The following is a 20,635-nucleotide window of genomic DNA, read 5'->3' as shown; positions in this document are numbered from 1 at the left end:
GAAAGGTGGGCAGTCTATGTGCCTACATGTGCATGTATATGTACAGCAATGGATGTTTAGAAGTGTGTATATATATATATATATATATATATATATATATATATATATATATATATAAAGAGAGAGTGAGAGAGGGGGACAAGGGGGCAAATGTACTGCAACAGGTGCCTGGTGACCAAGGCATGGACTGAACACCATTGTTGATACTGCAGTACCATACCCCATTCCAAAATATGTTACCCACTAACTACCACATAGGTTGTTGTCCGCCTACCACTGGAGGTGTCAGAAGGGAACATGGGACACAGGTGTACAATAGCCTCCCCTTTGATATCTACAGTGGCACACTAGCCTTGTAATCCTCGTACATGGTACGTGTCATCACAAAAGGTGTGTCAGCTAGGGAAATGTAAGTCAGTGTACCCCTCTACACCTCACAATGTCCTATGCAATATGTACCTCCCATGAGAACTACAGCAAGTGGAAAGGCCACGGACATACCTAACAAAGACTGATAATGCCCTCAAACACATTCCCTATGTAGACTGACTCTCAAAACCACAACTAGAGTGCCTTGCATACTTCATACACAGAGGTTACCACTGCTGGACATACACAGTTATGTCACATCCATACCAGTAGGCCAGCCACCATGGCAACACCTCACAATCCATCCAGCCTACATGACCTAGGGCCCTAATCCTTGTCACCGCACTAAACAGCACATGCTGGAGGTACAGATTTCTATACACAAATATGCCATACCCTGGAGTAAACCACCCAGCATTAACAAACAAGGCTCCTTATTAGTAGATGTCATACATACCCCTGATGAATGTTATGGAGATAGGTAATATGCCCTGTGAGTAACCTCTGTGTAACCATTTCACAGGAGCAAGTAAAATCACATTACATGTGTCCCAAAGGGCAGGGTAGCATATGGCTAGGCTGCCCTAGGCCCAGGGCCAATAGCATAGTACCTACCTATGACACAATGCACACACACATGTACTCAGTGCAATACCAGCTATGTGATGTTGAATGAGTGTGACACTGATTGTGTGCAAGGTCTGTAAAGGTGTGATAGCTTAGTGTGAGTTTGTGTCTGTCATGGTAGTTGGTGTCCTTGGTGTGAGGCCAGAGAAAGATGTGTCAGTTATCGGGATGCAAACATAGTAGATTGACATATGTTGTGCCGTACTTCCCTGCGTACCACTGTGGTGTCCCATCTTAGGCAGAAGCAATACATGTATGTTCAGTAAGTGGTACTGCTGTTGAATCCAGCTCACATATGAACTGTTGTACTACCTGATGTTGTAGGCCTAAACACTACAGTATGGTGTATGTTCACATTCCCTGATAACACTGTCTGGTGTGTTTCCTGTAGTCTGCACAGATTACATACCTCATGCATAGGTATCTGTAAGTAGGGGCACACAGTACTATAAGGTACACAGTTAATGCTCATCTGTGTTGTCATACATTTGTGTGTTGTATGTATGTGTAATGTGTGTGTAATGATGCCTGTACCATGGCCGCAATCACATGTGTGTTACAGGGTATGTGTATGTACCTGGCAGCATGTATACTCTATGACAGCAGTATGCTGGCTATAGTAACAACTGTGCACATATGTCAGGTAGAGGTATGGCATCAAAGACTAGGGTGGATTACCATTGAAACTGTAAATGTGCATTGCATTCATTGCACCGGATGACAATATTCTTCATCCATTAGCTTGATACATACCCCCATTGTGAGTTTGTGCATTGTATCCCACACAGTGTGCAAAGTGCTTGTGTATACTAGTTTGTTGTATGGAGTGTGGCAGGCACTGTCAGACAGTTGTGGGCTGAGCACTGATATGTGGTATCGAAGATGTGTGTCTCCTGATAGACAGACAGATGCTATATATGGCAGTTAAGTGATATCAGTACATTAGAATATTAAGTGTGCCACATGACTTGCTCACATATTTTTCTTTTCCTTCCAGGGTGATGGTGCATCAGTGAAACCCACCTTATACAGCAGCAGAGGATCAGCAGATCCACCATAGCCTGGTGCAGAATTACTGTGTGCTGTTTTCCAGGACCAGCCAGAACCAGCATGAGAGGGCTGCACTGTGGCAAGATCTTGTCCATCAGGTAAATGACATAGGTATGTATAACCGGACATATGAGCAGGCACGCCATCACTGCAGTGATTTAATTAGACATGTCCTGCAGCGTGCGTCTGATATCCACAGACAACAGCTTGCCACAGGCGGTGGGGTACCTATCCACCCCCTCTCACCAGTGTGGAGGAGCACCTCCTAAGTGTTGTGGCTCCAGGCCAACAACAGCAACATCCACAAACATGTGTCATCATGGAGGCCGGAGCCACCCAGCATATTGAAATGGAGCGTGCAGGTAACATGCCATATCTGTAGTTGACTGTTCTCTGTACTGGTAGTTTATGAGTGTGTGAGATGTGTACTGTTCGTGTAGCTCTTAATCTGCCTATTCTTCTGCAAGATTGATATTCTGAGCATAATCTGTACACCTGTGAAAGCCACCTGTTTTACTACTGTAATTTATCATACTCACAGTATCAATGGTACAGTTGTGGCCACTGGCAATCACTCTCATATTTTTGCAGGTCCCTCTGGAGTGACAGCAAGGCAGCCAGTCCATGCTGGTGAGTGTGTAATAACAATACTATTGCTAATGACATGTGCATGTCATATGGAGGTGTAGTCTGTGCACATGTAACACACCTACGCATAATGCATGCTGCGCATGTTTGCTGTGAGACTATGCATATCCCATTATTCTCAATAGCTGCCTTACTCACATGCAATACACAGAGCATGACACACATGTGTGGCAACACAGTACTGGACATTGTATAGGCATACCTGATACACATGTACACAACACACACATGTTTGGCATACACACTACACCTTAGCCTGCTGCACATGTCCAATTATGACACCTGCTGTATGGCCACCCTTCAGTATCCCACTTATCATCTAAGCAGCACACATAATATACCTGAGGGGTAGAGGCCTATCATGTCTTTGTGCAACAGTCTTGAACAAATAATACATTCATGTTAGGCAATGCTCACTATTGGCCACCTTACAAACCCATGTAACAAGTGACTGTGTAATTGTGGATGTAGTCATGTTACTGCACGTCAGGTGCAGAATGCTAGCTGCCTGTCTGGCACACATTATTATTGTTGACTGACCACAAGAAGCATGTTGATCATGGCTCACGTTACTACACCACGTCCAGTTCCGCCGACCACAAAAGTACACATAGCAGTCATTGCGTAGCACAGTCATGTGTTGTGTTTGTGTGTGTGTGTGTGTGTGTGTGTGTGTGTGTGTGTGTGTGTGTGTGTGTGTGTGTGTGTGTGCAAATATATGCACCCACAGCTTGTAACACTTGCACAACATTGTTATGTCCTTGTACACATTGTGTCCCAGGGTGGAGACAATCACTGAACAACTACACACAAGCATCAAGTACACGTATACTGTTATTAACAAGGGCTGTCTACACTTGCACTGCATGTTCCTGTGCAACACATAATCTGCATGCTGACACGTGTGCAGTGATGTTTTTCCTTCTGATACTGTCACCCACCCTAAAACAGTATTGTGTATGTGTTGGATTGCAGATTTGTCTGTGTTTGTATCTGCTGTACTGCGGAGTGTGCCTGTGTGCTTTGTGCCTGTGTGCTTGTGTGCCTGTGTGCCTGTGTGCATGTGTGCCTGTGTGCATGTGCGCCTGTGTGCATGTGTGCATGTGTGCCTGTGTGCATGTGCGCCTGTGTACATGTGTGCATGTGTGCATGTGTGCATGTGCGCCTGTGTGCATGTGTGCCTGTGTGCATGTGTGCATGTGTGCTGGTGTGCATGTGTGCATGCGTGCATGTGCGCATGTGTGCATGTGCGCATGTGTGCATGTGTGCATGTGCGCCTGCATGCCTGTGTGCATGTATGCATGTGCACCTATGTGCATGTGTGCATGTGCGCCTGTGTGCATGTGTGCATGTGCGCCTGTGTGCATGTGTGCTAATATCGTGTACGCATTTGTAAACTGTGTTTCCTATCTTCCTCTCACAGGTTCTGATGTTGCTCTGGTGGAGTGCAGCAGGGAACCTGAAGCCACTGCTGGGGATAGTGATTATGATGATACATGTGTAATGGCACAGGGAGGTGTGACAGGGTCTGTCGTTGGTCAGCCAATTGACACTACACAGCAGTCAACCCCATCAATGCGCACAGTCATCCTGCCGATACATCCATTGTCACCAATGTCCTTAGCTGAGGGACAGCATACAGTGGGCATTGACCAGGGTAGTGTGGTATCATTGGCACATGCATCCCCTCACAGCAGCTATGACCAGATTCCTGACATGGTACCACACAGGCAGATGTCCAGGGGTTCTCGTGGGAGCATCCGTGGTCGTACTGCCCTGTCAGATGTGCCCACAGAGGTCTTTCAACCTCAGCTATGTTCCGGGCTGTAATGCAGGCACAGGCACGTATGAAACGGTACACCAGACAGGGTCTGAGGGAGCTTAGAGCACATTGCACCGCTATGAATGACATTATGGTTGACATTGCGTCTGCCATCCGTAACATCAGCAAAGTCATTGATAGACGTTGGGGGGGTCACATTAGATGTCTTCCACAACTACATGTCCAGGAGCCAGGACAGTGCAGGACGGATGAGGCATCGATGTGGACGTATGCCAGCAACATTATCAGCTGGCAGTCGTTGCGGACGACAACAAACCCGCAGCCACTCCCATAGTGTCAGTACCAGCTCCAGCAATGCTGGGTCTGTGCTGTCATTAGACCATCCGAGAAGACCATGTGCACATGGCTCTGGACAGTCCCAGCAGGGACATGTGTCCAGTCAACAACCCACTGCTTCTGATGACAGTACCCAGTCTGGCTTAGTAGCTGATACTGTCCGTAGCACCCCTGCCAGGCACAGGTACCGTGTCCGTGGCCAGAGACAGTGATCTGTATGACCTGGCACTTACAGTCTGTGGCTGTCCACAAACACCCGTATATGGCAGCCATGTGGTGGAACTGTGTGCATGCATACACACACACACATAATGCTAACACCTAAGGGCTAACACATACACACACACATTGCAGCAACATTGCCCCATGTTGTACTGTTGTCCCTCACTAACACACACACACACACATACATGTCAATTGGATGTGTCAATGGCAGACTCTGGCAAACCAAGTACACACCCTGTGCATATGATGAAACTGTGCCACCTCCTGCCATCTGTAACATTGATGCTGGAACAGGGTAGCATGGTGCTGATGCACAGGGTGACTACATAGCACTGTAGTAATATTATCATGTTGTTAACAGTACAGTGTAATGATGTTGTGGGTATATTCGAGCATGCATTATGCATTATCTATGTTTGTCATTGCAGTTTTGTATATACCAGTGTTAATTCCCAAAGTGTACTGTCTGCACATGTGCCACATGGCTGTTGTGTGTACCTGTGCCTGCATGTGTTGGGGTGTGGACAGTACATGTGTGATGTTTGCAGCACTGAGTTGCAGGTGTACATTTGTGAACATGGTTAGCATGGAACATGACATGGTTTGACTGTATGCTGTGGGTGATACGGTTTCCAAATGTCAATGGTCTGCATTCTGGTAGTATACACAGCCTACATAGCCTGACATTCAGTGGTCATTACGTGGTGTCTCCTCAACTGATACACAGATGTAGGAACCTGGTGTCAGTGATATCCCTGCAGTACTACACTATACCAGTAGCCATTCTTACTGAGCCCCACACATCCCTGGGAACAATACTCTTTGGTATATAGCAGTCTCACATACATGCCAACACACTACGGATATGTCCATCCACGACTGCAAATACATACAGTGGCCTACAATGCATTCTACACATGACACACCTAACCACCACAAAGGTATCATACGGACAGATACCTGTTGTCCAGGCCATGCTGTATTGCTGTAATGCAACTGTGGCATTGGCATCGGCATGTAGTTAGCATGGTATTCCAACAGTACCATGTAGGTGGTAGCACCCATCATGTACAATGGATAACAGTGTGTACATGTGGACAAGTGTTATCTAGTCTTTCCTGTGATATTCACATTTCCAAAGGTATTCTGCAGTCCCTCGGTGTATCACCTAAGCAAGAAGGTGTCTGTATGCATATCGGCGACAGTTGCCATACACCTACACTGGGTGTCCATCACTCACAGACTTTGCTGTGTTTTAACATGTCTGACATATACTCCAGACATGAACCCTCACCCACATTAATCTATCAAAGCTTTCATGGGTGTGTGTCACATAGTTGGCCTAGGACACAGATCACTGCAGTAGCCTGCATTGTCACCAACATACATGTATGGCCTAAGGTCTGGTAAGCTGCGGCACATGCTGGCAAAGGTAACAACTGTATTCATATGGGGCAGGCTTCACACATAGGAACTATTAAAGGTCACAGGTACATATCTGTATGCGGCACATACATACCTGATGTGTGCATTGAAATTACTGTTATAATAATATGTCATACAATAATAAAAGCAAAACACACGACACATTGACAAACTGTGTGACAAACGTACACACAGCATTTGCAGGATTCAAACCCCTACCTAACTATGTTATGATACTTGAGAGAGATGTATTAGCACTGTGTGCTATTCGCAATACTGGATGATTTCCCTCCTCCTGCTGTATTTATAGGGTGCTGGCATCATCAGTCTTTCCAAAGAGGAATGTACATCTTTAACTATCCCTCAGTATGGGGAATAACAATATCTGTGCATTAACAGACGCCTAGTTCAGGGTCACATATGCACACTGGCACTGCCAGGTTATGTTCTATAGCATGCTTCATGACCACAGGACTTGTAACACACAACACAAGTAGGGGGTGTATCCATATACATCACAGATACACACACCTCTGGGTTGGTACCACTGCACTAAGCATGACAGGCCATACATATACAACTACCATTGTGCAAAACTGCCTTTTGGTTTGTTGTGTGGTTCAGACCACCCCCCATACCCAGTAAGCACACTTGGCTTTCCTGGGAACAGTGTAGGATATGCAGGTCTTCACACACACCTTTATAGTGGTTGACTTCAGGTACACAAATATTGACTGGGGATACTACTCAGGCCCTCAACAACATCACCCTACAGACACTACAATTTGTGAATCCATGTGCTATGGCACAACCAGTCACCACACCCACAAGGGGGAATACATATTGGACCTGATCATCACCAACATGGGAACTCTATGTTCCACACCAGAGGTAGAACCGTCATTGTTAAGATCAGACCATAAACAACTTTCCCTGGACATCCATATTCCGTCCCCACCCCCAGCCAAGGAAATCACTGTAAAGAATTTCTCAAAAGCAGACTTTGCACTTGTGAAGACTGGTGTGGAATACTTCAAAGGCTCCATGCTGGAGGATAATACAGCCCAATCTGCAGAATCCTTTACAAATGCATTGTATGAATACCTGCAGGTATGCATTGATCATGCTATCCCAAATAAAACTATGACTCCTCCAAAACAGGAGACCTGTCTGGTTGACCCCAGCTGTATATAAGCTGTACAACAGAAGGAGGAAGCTGCTACATAACAGAGCAATATCCCACAGACCCACATAGATAATAACCTCTCCTTTGCTAATCACATTGACAGAGTCATTGCAAAGACCTTTATATAGCCCTCCTTATCACATGGGTGTTTGCATGTAGATCATGGGAGGTCATTGTGGCCCTCTACTAGTCACTCATCAGGCCCATGTTTGACTACAATGCCCCTTTTGGGGTGTACCTTACCCAACACCTGCAGCAACTACAGTGAACACAACAGTGCCTCCCCAAGAGGATCATGGGCTACACACAGATGTCCTATGCAGCTCAACTAAAGGATCTCCAGCTCTAATCAGTTGCTTAACGCCTACTTAGTGGTGATCTATGCCTGACATACGCAGCCATTTCAAACCCAGAAGTAATGGACATGCTCCACCTCATAACATCCAAGACCCTTAGAGCTACACACTCCAGGGACTTAATCCTCAGCACGAAAATAAATAGGACATGCTTCAGGGACAGATTCATTACCCAGAGGCTCCCCTCACTCTGGAATTGAATCCCAATTAAAGTTAGACATAGCCCCTCGCCAACCCTCTTCCAGCGAAATACAGCCACATGGATGGGAAATTGCAAACTCACCCTGGGATCTCCACTGTGTCCCTGCTTGACAGAGGCACAGCAAACTAGCCTTAAAGGGTGCCTTCTGTGACCTACTTTACAGAGGCACAGTAGGCTACTCTACTGGAGAGGTGGACACCAAATACACTCTGCCTAGGCTTATGAATTCCCTAGGGCAGACAGCCTAGTATTGACCTCTGCACCTTTGTTTATGTTCGGGATGCACAATATTTGTTGCTGCTACTGTTTGCAGGTCTTTATTGCCATAGCTTTCCCATTTTCTATGAACAACTTGTGTATCTGCGTAACATGTTTGATCATGACAGGGTTCCAGTATATTAATATATGTGTCTGTTGTCATTTAACTGTGTGCACAGGGCGGATTGCTGGATCGTGGGAGGTTCCTGGCTTAACACATACAACTGCCAGATATGTGTGACTGACTGCTATACTCAGACATGGCCTAAGTGTGTGAGCATGCCCAGTTCAGGCTTTCCATGGTTTGTTGCCTGACATATGTCTCATTTATCCAAGTGTGTGAGCATGCCCAGTGTGACCTTTCCATATGTTGTGATCTGGAGTCCACTACATTTCTGGTTGTGTGTGAACATGACCAATATTGACATTTATACTGTGTGTGTTGGAAGTCATGTTGTGTTCTTACTGCCAGACTCCTTTGTGTCATAACTCAACAGGGATTATGCTGTGCCTGCAGGGTTTCCATGTGATAGTTTGCAAAGACTTGGCGACATTCTCTCATACTGGCTGAACACTTCAATGCTGTCTTGGTGTAGTGGTTCCGTACTTTCACTATGGTGCACAGTATCATGGGTTTGAGTCCCATCACTGCTTTAAATGTTCATACTGAGCAGACCAGACCGGTTAAGGGCCAGTTGGGCAACTATGAGCATGTTGCATTTTGTTCAGCTATGACCTACTTAAACCAGGCTTGTCCGACATTGCTGTGTATTCACCAACTTGGGTGGACGTTGCCAAACATTACTCCACATTGACCACAGTTGTACTAGTCGGTGTGTGTGATTCTGTTCATAGGTTCATACTAGGCTATCTGCCCTAGGGCATTTTTAATCCTAGCCAGAGTGTGTTTGACTTTCAACACACATTTTAAGTGGAGTTTGCCATGACATTTTTCAAGGTTAGTATACTGTGCCTCTGTCTAACAGTGACATAGAAGTGATACCCAGGGTAAACCTACAATCTCCCATCCACTCATCAAGATTCCTCTTGAAGAGAGTCAATGAGGGACTCTGGCTAACGTGGAGTGGGGGTTTACTCAAGAGTGGGGGGAGCCTCTGGGTTATGAATCTGTCACTCCAGCATGTCCTATTTATTTCAGTCCTGAGGTTCAGGTCTCTTGAGCATGTAGCTTGATGGGATTCTGATTTTCTGAGGTGCAGCATGTCCATTGATTCCAGGTTGGACATGGCTTTATACATCAGACACAGATTGCCTCTGGGCAGGCGGTATGCCACTGAGTGGAGCTGCAGTTTCTTTAACCGGGCAGTGAATGGCATATGTTTGAGCCCTTTGATCCTCCTGGTGAGGTACTTTTGTGGTCTTTCCAGCTGCTGCAGGTGTCTGATAAGGTACATCCTACAAGGTGCATTGTACTCCATTATGGGCCTGATGAGGGATGAGTTAAGAGGCACGATGACCTCCCCTGATGTAGATGTGAATACCTTCATGATTAGGTGGGCTATATGAAATGTTTTTCTAAACACTTTGGCGACGTGGTTATCGAATGAGAGATTGCTATCAGCTTGGGTCCCCAGGTCCCTTATCACTTCTTCCATACTAAATGGGTTACCACCTATGTGGTAATTTGTGGGCACTTAGTTTTTGACAATGGGGAGGACTATACACTGTTTTGCATTTAGCTTGAGGATATGGCTCTGGCACCAGTTGTCTGTTTCTACGAGGCCCTTTTGTAGGATGCTTGTGTCAGCTGGAGGGTCGATTATGGCACCCAGTTTGCAGTCATCTGCAAACTTGTTCACCAACAGTCCTTCTGTGTTGGCCTGTACCTCTGAGAAATATATACCAAACAAGGGAGGTCCCAGGACTGAGCCTTGTGGGATGCCACTTGTCACTGGTTTGGGGTCTGACATGGCTCCAGCATTTCTGACCATGTGGGTTCTGTCCTTGAGCCAGTTTGCAACCCATCTAGTGACATAGGGGTTTATATTGAAGCTGGTGATCTTATCTATGATGACCAAGTGGGGTACTGTTTGGAAGGCTTTTGTGAGGTCCAGGTAGGCTGTGAGAACCACCTTCCCCTCATCAGTGGCCTTGGTGACTGTTTCAAATGACTCAACCAGGTTTAAGAGGCAGGATCTGCCCTTAACAAAGCCAAACTGGGTAGGATCCAGTGTCTGTAGGTCGCCAATATGTTTATTTCTGAGGTCCATGATGATCCTTTCCATAGCTTTGCAGACCAAGCTAGTCAGGCTTCTGGGGCAATAATTTGCAGTTTCCATTGAGGCACAACCTTTGTGGAGAGGGACCACTGTTGCTGTGCACTGCTCTTTGGGTACATATCCTGTGGTAAGGCTGAGATTGAACAGTGGTTTTATGTTTGTGTTCAATTCTTCTTGGGGCTCATGTTGGACACAGCCCAGGACACAGTCTGGTCCCATTGATGCTGTGTGTTTTGCTTTGGAGAGGCTAGCTGTTACCTGAGCATCTGCGATGTCAGCGGGGCCAGCTCTCTGCTGGGATAGATATTTGCCCTTTTGATGGGGAGGGGGGGGGTTTGCACTGAACCTGTCAGCAATGTCTGTTGGTTTGGTGTATTGTTTGTCATTTTGGACTACTTCTGAGCATATCTGGGGATTCCCACACAGGTTCCTACCATAAGTAAAGAATGCCTTGTGATTATCCTTGGTGTCCTGTACAATTTTTATCTTAAAGATGGCCTTAGACGATCTTATGTGTGGCCGTAGTTTTTCAATAATACTGATCAGAGATGCCTTCCCTTTTTTGGGATTTTGATCTATCATATAGTAGCTTCCTCCTTGTATTGTATGGTTTGTTTATGGCTGGGGTCCACCGGACAGGATGGCTGGCTTTGGAGGATTGAGTCTTGATTTTATTTTGGATTGCATGATCCATGCATTCCTGAAGGTGTTCATAGAATGCGTTTATAAAGGGTTATGATGTCTGGGACATATTTTTCACAGGCACAGGGGCTGTGAAGGATTCCACCTCAGTTTTGAGGAGTGTGACATTTGCTTTAGTGAATAATTTTCACTGTGTTTTTCTGGCCATGGGCTGGGATCAGGATGTGAATATCCAGTGAGATTACTCTCTGGTCTGATCTTACCAGTGAGGGATACACTTCTGGTCTTGGGCATAGAGTCCCCATGTTGGTGATGATCAGGTCCAGTATGTTTTCCCCTGTTGTGGGAGTGGTAGCAAGTTGTTCCATAGCATTTTGGTTTATAAATTCTGGGAACGTTTGGGCTAGGGTTTTGGGGCTAGGGTAATGCTCCCAGTCTATGTTTGGGTAGTTGAAGTCGCCCAATATAAAGGTGTTTGGGGAGACATTCATATTTTCATGTATTCTCCAGTTGGCCAAGTGTGGTTCCTGGGTTTAGGAGGGTGGTCTGTAGCAGGCTATGAACTGGAAGGCGGTTTTAGCCACTGTTAGTTGCACATGGATAGTCTCCGATGCTTCATGCTGTGCCACCAACCTGGGGGTGTGGGTATCTTTGAAAAATATTGATACTCACCCTCCTTTTGTAGCTTATTCCATGTTTTGCAGCTGTAAAGCATGGTATGAGGTGTAACCTGTTAATACTAGGATGCTCTTGGGAGCCTTGAACCAGGTTTCTGTTACTGCACAGATATCAACATTCTTCATGCTGAGGAGAGTTTGGAGTGCATGCATCTTGCAGTTTAGACTTCTGACATTGAGTAGCATTACTTATGGTTTCTTATCCCTTGTGATACCTATGGAGGTGGGTTTGTGTTTTGAGCCTTACCTAAAAAGGCACTATGGGGGTGACAAGAGCCTTTGGCAATATCCAAAAGGCCACAGGTGATAGGTGAAATCCATCCCTAGTGAAGCATCATGTCTTGTCGAGCATGTCATCCAAGGCTGACAGGCATTGTATCCCCTTTCACTGACACCAATACTTAAGCCAATTGTTGTAATTGATCATCTTGTCTTCATATTGGTGAGGGTAGGATGATACTCAAGGTCATCAAGTTTGCATATACTACATGGTGGTAAATGCTGTTTAGCACTATCTTACATTGCTTAACACATGGCAATCATGCCTCAGGTGGTGCTGTAGGGCTGCCTATGTCAGATGCACATACTACACTCCATATACATGTTTGGAAACAGGTAGTGTCAAGTTAGGCATCCCTTTTACTATATGTGTGAGTCAGAGAGAGGTATCATTTCCAGGGTTCCTACTGAGCCAGTGTATGTGCTATGCATTGCCTCTTTGCTAAGGCCAAGGCATACTGGACATGCCTCCTTCTGCCTACTGGGGCAGGGTCAGGTTGTTCCTCCTCCGAGTCACGCTATGCCTGTGATGGCCTTGGCACTGGTGGGGGGCTGTTTGACCCAGGCCTATGCTGGTCCTGCTGCAGCTGTTTTTGCAGAATCATATTATGTAGCATAGCACATACCATGACAATTTGGGTACATGTAGTTGGTGAGTATTGCAAGGCTCCACCAGATGTGTCCAGGCACCGGAACCATGACTTGAGCAACCCAAACACATGCTCGATTACGTTTCGCGTTTGTGCATGTGCTTCATTATGATGTTCCTGTTCAGGTGTGTGTGCATTTCTGATGGGTGTCATCAGCCATGGCTCCAGTGCATAGCCAGCATCCCCCACTAAGTGACCATGTGGGATGTCTCCATTGGCAAATGTCTGGTACAGCTGCATCAGATGCCAGATATGGGAATCATGGTAGCTTCCAGGGCAGCCAGCACACACATTCATTATTATGCCCTGGGCATCACACATGACCTGGCAGTTGATGGAGGGGAAGCCCTTGCGGTTAATGTAGGCCCTACCCTGCTCACCAGCTGGTGCTTTGATGCGTATATGTGTGCAGTCTATTGCACCCACTACCTCAGGGTATTCTGCTATTTGCTGGAAGAGATGCATATTGCTGGCCAGTACCTCACGGGAATTGGGGAAATATACATGATCACCGACATGTGCTGACATGGCATCCAGGAACTGGTGCAGTACCCCGGATGCTGATGCCTGTGATATCCCCATCATATCACCAGTTGGTCTCTGAAAGGTACCTGTTGCTAGTATTCTTAGGCCAACACATACCTTGGTTTCCACTGGGATGGGTTCCCCTCTGTTGGTTCTGTGTGTAAGGTGTGGCCTGCACAGCTCCACAATTTGCTGCAGGAGGTCTCTGTCCACTCTATAGCGCTCCACTATCTCCAGCTCATGTAACCCCTGGTAGGTGACCCTGGGCCTGTACACTCTTCTCCATCTCCTCACTGTGGGTTGTCCGGCAGCATTTGCATTGTCACCACCCTCAGCATGTTGCATATGTCGCCTTATAACAGCAATGGCAGCCCCTAGCATTTTTTGTCTGAGTGCAGCTATTTCAGTTTTCACTTCTAGTAGCTTACTCCAGTGTTGCAGTGTCTCTTAAGAGAAACAAACTGCACTGTTGTTTGCAGAGTTTTAAGTGCTGGGCTGGGCTAGTGTTCTGCCTGTGTAATTGCCTGATTCTGATTGTTTGCACCTGCTAGCTCTACTAGTATTCCCTGGTAGCTTCCTACTATTTGCTGTGCTTCCTTCTTCCTTTCTGTTTCCTCAGGGGAGAGCGACGTGCATACAAGCGCAAACACGCTCACAGCAGCTCACATGCGCACACACATGCTTAGACGGACTAAAACTTGCTTATTCAGGTTAAACCACGCACACACCAGCGCAAACCCGCTTACAGGTCTGCCAACAGCCTTATACATGCTTACTCCAGCTTAAATGCGCGCACTCATGCTTCCACGCGTGCACTCTGTCTTACTTGAGTTTACAGGCGTGTACACGCACGCATACCCGCTCAGCAAGAAACTTTGGTGTTATCCACAGTATACACCTTCCATTTCTTGGCTTTCCCTGGCCTACCTGTTGACACACCTCTTTCCATGATGTCTAACTGACAGCTAACATATGCCACTGTGCTCCAATGAGCTTCACTACTTTCATACATACCCCCCCTTGTGATGTCACCTATCTCCTACTCTGTTCCTCCCCATATCCTACTCCTACACTCCACTGACTGTGCTCATTTGCTATGTAAAAGTGCGATTCAATATCCTAACACTCATTTACATAGGATTGCCTACTAATGCTTGGTTACATGTCTTAGACTGGGCTTCTCCCCTTAGCAACCCCTACTCGGTGGCCATGTTGTCTTCAGCCTGCTATTCCCTTACATTGTCATTTAACAATTTTCATAAATTTCACTTTTGTGGCTTTTATTGTCTTATTTTATGATTTTTATAGTGCACCCTGTTTGCGTGCCGCTGCGCTATGCTTAAACATCGGAAATCGCTGAAAAAAAATTATTTTTATTTTAATTTTGCATCTGGGAAACTTTCCAATGGCCGTATATTTGGCCATTGGCATGCTTCCTCAACCATATGCAACCTTTATTTGGAGCTGACAAGGCTCCATTGTGCTACTTGCAGAATGGTACTCAGTTGGCAACTGAGTACATTTCTGCAGCTAACATGTCTCCTACTCGGACAGGTTTGTGCTTCCTGGATCGCAAATTTACCTCATTTGCATGCCTTTCGGCTGCAAGTGAGATAATTTGCATATCCCAGCCCTGTCCGTGTAGGAGACATTTTAGGAGCTCTCTTACATGCCCCTACAGGCTGTTCCTGGATCGCTCGTCGGACATGATGGCTGTATGGAGTCTTACTCTACTCGTAGACTCCCTGCAAGCCATCGTGAATCTGGCCCTTTATCTCACAGGTCTGAATGCAGTGAGAGATGCAATGCCTGTGAAAAGCCTGGACTGGGGTTCTGCTCTGTTGTCCTTAGTGGTGAACTAATTGCTACCCTGGGGTACCAGAGAATAGCTTGTTAATTTCTGCAGGAAGGGTGGAAGTGTTGGAATTGCTTTACAGTTTCTAGATGTTGTAATAAATAAACTTCTGTGTGTGTATTGTGACACATCAGTGCCAGATCCTGCCTCAGTTTCTAGCAAGGGGGTAGTGTGGGAACCACAAAGTCAGGTGACCAGGTGTGATGTCATTCTGTAGCCAGCACTGAAATTGTATTTGAGTACTACTGAGAGATGTGAGGTGTGCACTCTGTTTTTGACCTGACAAGTCACTCATCTACGTTCATCTTGACTTGCTTTAGTAAGTAACTAGGGACAAGTAATTCTTCAGTCAGTTAGAAAAATATAGTGAATGTATCTTTTTCTGTATCTGTCTGAGTCTTTACATCTGTGTTGTTTTTTATTATTTCCTATAATTGAAACTCTGGTGCGTATTTAAATAGATACTCAGTATTTTCATTGCTTATTATATATTATTAAATATACCTAAACCTTTCATTGTGGATGATTTTTTAGAAAATATTTAACCTTTGAAAGTTCTTGCATTTATTTAGTGGCACTGTTGCGCCACATTCCTGAAAGTCTTGCTGCTTGGTTAAACACTACCATTTGTATAAGTATTAATTTTAATAAGTGTAATTGGGTTCCCTGATAAGAGCCTTAAAATAGCTGGCTTTGGGTGTTCTGGTGACAGCAGATCTACCTTTTAGTCTGGGTGGAGGTGGCAGAGTGGGTGAGTTATGCCAGCATTTCCCAGGTGTGTGGGTGAAAATCAAATCGCAAAGACAGTGTGTGTGGTAACTATTTCGAACAGAGACACTGAGAGCACTGATTTCACAGACAGGGTGGTGGAAGACTTGGCTTGGAACACCCAGATAAGGACTCAGCTCCGTAGTGGTAAGTGGAGAGTCTTATTTGGGGCCTGGAGAGAAAGTCCAACCCCAGGACTGGAGTGTGCATTCCCTGTGTGTTCTTAAGAGAAATTGTACTTGGTGTAGAGAGCTGTATCTGAAAATACTGTGTGTATCTATTTTTCTCACAGTGTATGTCCCCCACTGGTGTTAGTGGTAAGGATTGAGGCTCCTTGACCACTGGCCCAAAGGAGGGATGCCATAGCCTACAAAAAGAACATCCCCTTCTTTTTAAAAATAGTCTGAATGTACTTCAATTGCTAACTAAAATAATATATACTGTAAACGAAAATATGTGTCATTTGAAATATATATATTTTTTATTTTGTGCGTAAATACATACATGCATTTATATACTTGAAAAAATATCTGTGTTTTCATTCAGATGTATATCTGTAATTTGCCAAAATGTATGCATGCTATTTCTTTACTCATACGTATACATTTATATTTATACACAAAATTATGTTATCACATAAGCATGCTTTATTTGTATACAGATGATGTTCTGTGTACAGATATATTAATGTTTTCTTCTTTTCCAATATTATAACATCATTATAGACTTTGCAGTTGCGCACATTTTTTATACCAAAGACCTTCTTACAGTTTATTTTTAATCCTATGTTAAATATGATAAAAAAAAACCATTTAAAATACACTAGATAACTCGGGCCTTCTCGTCGAAACTTGATCAACTCACTCATCCAGCTGATCAGGTCTATGCTTCTGTAGGTCATTGTATCTGTATCTGCATTGGGGGCTATGCAGGTGATCCTTGTCATGGATGGCATATGCTCAACCAGCTCCTAACAGATATCTATTTTTCTCCAGTCAGGGCCATAAACAATATTATCCAGGTATGAGTCACTTGGACAGAGCAGTGGTGTAGTGGTTAGTGCTGTCACCTCACAGCAAGAGGTTCTCCAGTTAGATTCTCAGCTGGAGTGTCTTCTGTGTGGAGTTTGTATGTTCTCCCTGCATTCGTGTGGGTATCCTTTGTGTGCTGTGGTTTCCTCCCGCATTCCAAAGACATGCAGTAGGTGGATTGGACACTCTTAATTGGCCCTAGGTGTGAGTGTGTGGTGCACCCTCTGAGGAAGGTTGGGCCTCAGGCTAGCAACCTGTACCTGCTATGGAAACAATGAAGGATGTTTGTTTTCCTGATGTGCTGTATGCACAGGAGTGGATCTTAGATCCAGGATGAGTCACTCAGAAGGTTGAGCATATTTTTTGTCCCATTGTCAGTCCAGCTCAGAGCATGACCTCATGCCTTCACAGAGGCTGCCATCATTTGAAATGCTAGTACCACAATGAAGAAAGTATGAACAGGGCTGGGTTTCGCAGGTTTAGAACCACATACTATGGGGTATAACATTACTCTTACCACACCCAATTAATCAGCAGGGGCATTAGACATGGCACTGTTATTATTCACAAGTTTGGTTTAAGCAAAAATGCTTTCTCGTCCACATTTTTTTAAAGGAATACATTTGCATTTTATTCATTTGGTGGGTACAAGTGATTAATGAAATGTTCATTATTTATACTTACAATTGTTAATGCTACTGTTGCTGTGTATTGTTTTTGCTACTTTTTGGTGTATTACACCTGAATGTCATTTATATATTTCTTGTGCAGTATAGCAGCAGTATTCTTTGTTTTTTTTTTTGTTTTTGTTTTGTTTTGTTTTTTTTGGGTGGGGGCTGCTTTTTGCAGAAATAAATATTCTTGCATGCATCAGTACCAACTTTTACTAAATACTAAGTGCTTTGAGGTGAGAAGGTTTGTCAGATGATGATAGATGAGCAGGGATTATGCTTCATAGTTGTGTAAACTCACATGCATATGACGCCATTTTGCCTTTTCTAAACATGGTCAGGATGGAAAATAACTGAGGTTATCTGAACATTCTCATGACATTCTGTGGTTTGCTGGGGATTGCTGGAGACTCCTCCAACTATCCCCAGAATGTTCATATGAACTCAAGGCCATATTCTCTACTAGTTGAGGCCTGGTTATGTGGATAAATTGCCTTACACATTGCCTTATTATTATAGAGATAAGCATAAATGGGCCCAAGTTGCATATAAAATATGTAAATGACCCTGAGCATAGACAAATAAGTTTAAAACTGCCATATTAACTTGCAATTACTTGAACTGGGTTGCAAATGGCTTAGAAAACCACTGACTTTGTAAGTAAGCAAAAATAACAGAAATATTGAAATTTAATATGAAACAGTTCAAAATAATGTATGATTACTGATTTTATTTAAAGATATGTTTGCTTTGCTGATATGATTGGAATGTTACAATGGCTTAAGTGAATACTGCAAAACTGTCATTTATAAATGAAAATTCATTACAGCACCAGGGGAAATCTTTAGTGATCACTGAGAAAATAATTTATGTTGGTATTGTTTAGTGATTGTGCACAAAAGGTAGGAAGTCAGTGATTTATTTGTGAAGTACTGAAGTGGAAAGGAAGATTTGCTGACTCAACATGCATGTGTCTTGGAGTTTTCTGAGTGTTACTATGGAATAAAAATGGCAGTATTATGAATACAAGAACGTGGCAGGGGCTAGGGGAAGGGTTCATCTGTTAAACTGCCTGCCTGTTGTGAATGTATTCTTTATAGTGCAAACATTACTTCAGCACAACCTAAATTAGACGGTCTGACACTCTGTGTATATAAATATGGGGTTTGTGTCACCTAAGGATGGATGGCAGGCATGCTTTCATTTTAGTGTTGTTTGACTGATGAGTGCATCAAATGTTTTTTGTGTATGACTGTGGAATATTTTAATATGTGTGATGATGCAAAACAAGGAGTCAAGACAGAGAAAGGACAACTTCAGCCATGAGGAGAACTGCATCCTCGTGGCAGCCCTTAAGACATATGGTAAACATCTTTTTGGAAAGGGGGATCGAAACAAGCTGAGAGGGCAAAGGCCCAGAATCAAGCTGTTATGGACACCAATAGAGTTAGTGGAAGAAACTGCAGAATAGCACAGTGCATGAAAAGGGCAAATGATGTGGTAGGACATGTTAGAAACAAAGCAAAACAGAATGCAATTGTTCATACTAATACTAGTACATGGGGGGGTGGGGGGGTTCCATACTTACCCCTTTATCTTCAGATGAGGAATACCTCATCTCCATTTGTGGGGACAATTGTGACACAGAAGATGATGGGACTGGAATAATCAGATGTTGTGTGGACACATGTTATTACCGATGTCTGTAGCAGCAACACGTCTTCTCAGAAAGTTGGTTTAACAACAGTAACATATGTTTATATAGAGAATTTAATGCTGACATTGAATGATTATGTTAGGACTTACCAGATTTACCAGACTAAAGCAGGGGAAGGGGACGGGGTACTGTCCAGTCATATAGGGACAGATGACACAAGACTACAAGTGCTTCTCAAGGAAGTGCTGTAATTAAAAGGGGGAAGAAGTGCAACAGATTTAGGGCAGGCTACAACTACATTCATCTACACTTCAGAGAACCTCTCATTTTGAGGTTCATATCCCACAGCACTATCAGATCAGTGCTTGCAGGATCACCTGCATTAAGTAGGTTGCTATATTGGACCAGCCCCTCTTCAAAATCATTTGCACAATCACCTAGCCTATCTGTAGGAGATGTATATGACACATCTCACATTGAGCTACTGTGATTCAACTGTTACATTTCTATTACTCAAAGTCTGACCTTTGCTCTCGCATGTGGATGTTTTAACTGTTTGGGGATTAAGTTACTAAATGGGGACTTGTGACACTTTTCATCTGTTATGCTTTCATTTTGCTACTGCTTAAAACCTGATGGAACTATGGAAAGAAAGCTGTATGTCATAACATAAAATTGCATTGATTAACACCATTAATGCTCTATGAATTGCCACTGTTACAGCTGGTAATTGCTTACAAATTAAAAGTAGTAATGCACAAGTATTCAGGGAAACACTAAGAAAATTAAATTCTGCCATGTAAATAACTGTGGCTGCCACTTTACCTTCATCACTTCCCAAATGATGATGTTTTCTCTCTGAGGTCACAAATGATTGTTGTTGTTGTGTCTTTCTGCTTTTCCCGGTTAGGGGTCACCACAGCGGAACTCCGGTCTGCTAATGATTGGCAGTAGATTTTTACATGTCGAATTGCCAGCTCTGACTCACATCCTTCAACGAAGCTACGCCCATTCACGCAGTACCTCAACACACAACATTCTTTAAAAAGAAGAAACATTGCAAAATATAAAAAACAAGGATACATTTTCATTCAAATGCTAGGTATGAACTCATGTTAAATACTGAAATAACACTTTTACTAATTGTACCACTTTGGGAATATTTAGGTACAACA

This window comes from Protopterus annectens, chromosome 8.part1 (genome assembly GCF_019279795.1).
Source record: "Protopterus annectens isolate FY-2018-M chromosome 8.part1, PAN1.0, whole genome shotgun sequence".
Lineage (NCBI taxonomy): Eukaryota > Metazoa > Chordata > Ceratodontiformes > Protopteridae > Protopterus > Protopterus annectens.
This window is presented reverse-complemented; position numbering follows the sequence as displayed.